This window comes from Limulus polyphemus, unplaced genomic scaffold (genome assembly GCF_000517525.1).
Source record: "Limulus polyphemus unplaced genomic scaffold, Limulus_polyphemus-2.1.2 Scaffold993, whole genome shotgun sequence".
Taxonomy (NCBI): Eukaryota; Metazoa; Arthropoda; class Merostomata; order Xiphosura; family Limulidae; genus Limulus; species Limulus polyphemus.
Window position 1 is genome coordinate 138624 of NW_013666603.1, and position 595 is coordinate 139218.

Below are 595 nucleotides of genomic sequence, written 5' to 3' on the forward strand. Positions count from 1 at the left end.
AGCTACCAATGCAGGTCTGGTTATGAGTGCAAAAAAAATGTCTGAAATGTGTCAAAGATTGTGAATTTTAAAGACAAAGGCACCAGCCTACTGAAGAAAGTGGATATTTACAATTTTTTTTCAATCTTCTCATTTCTTCAGCACTTAATACCCAAGTCCAGCCCTTTAAAAGTCAGCTATAAAGTAAATTTCATCTCTAAAGACACTTTTTGGAACATTAAACAGAGAGAAAGGAAGACAAAAACACAACATTTCATAGAACATATTAGGAACATTTTATGAGCTAGAGATTTTAACAACTTTCAATGAAAAGCATTTTGGTGACCGACCAGGTCTATCATAACCACAAAACTCTTGGATTACCTACTGGTATTGATTATAGTGATGTGGCATATCCTGGTAATTAGGGTGCTCATCTCACAACCTGCAGAATCACATTCCATTACCAAATATACCCACCCTTCTCTATGTTTGTTTGTTAATTTCCCGTAGATATTCTTTCCGAGAAACTTCAGCGATACAAGTCCTTTCTTCATTAAAACTAGTTTATTCTTTCTCGATACAACTTTCCAATACACAGAATTTCCACAGTCAC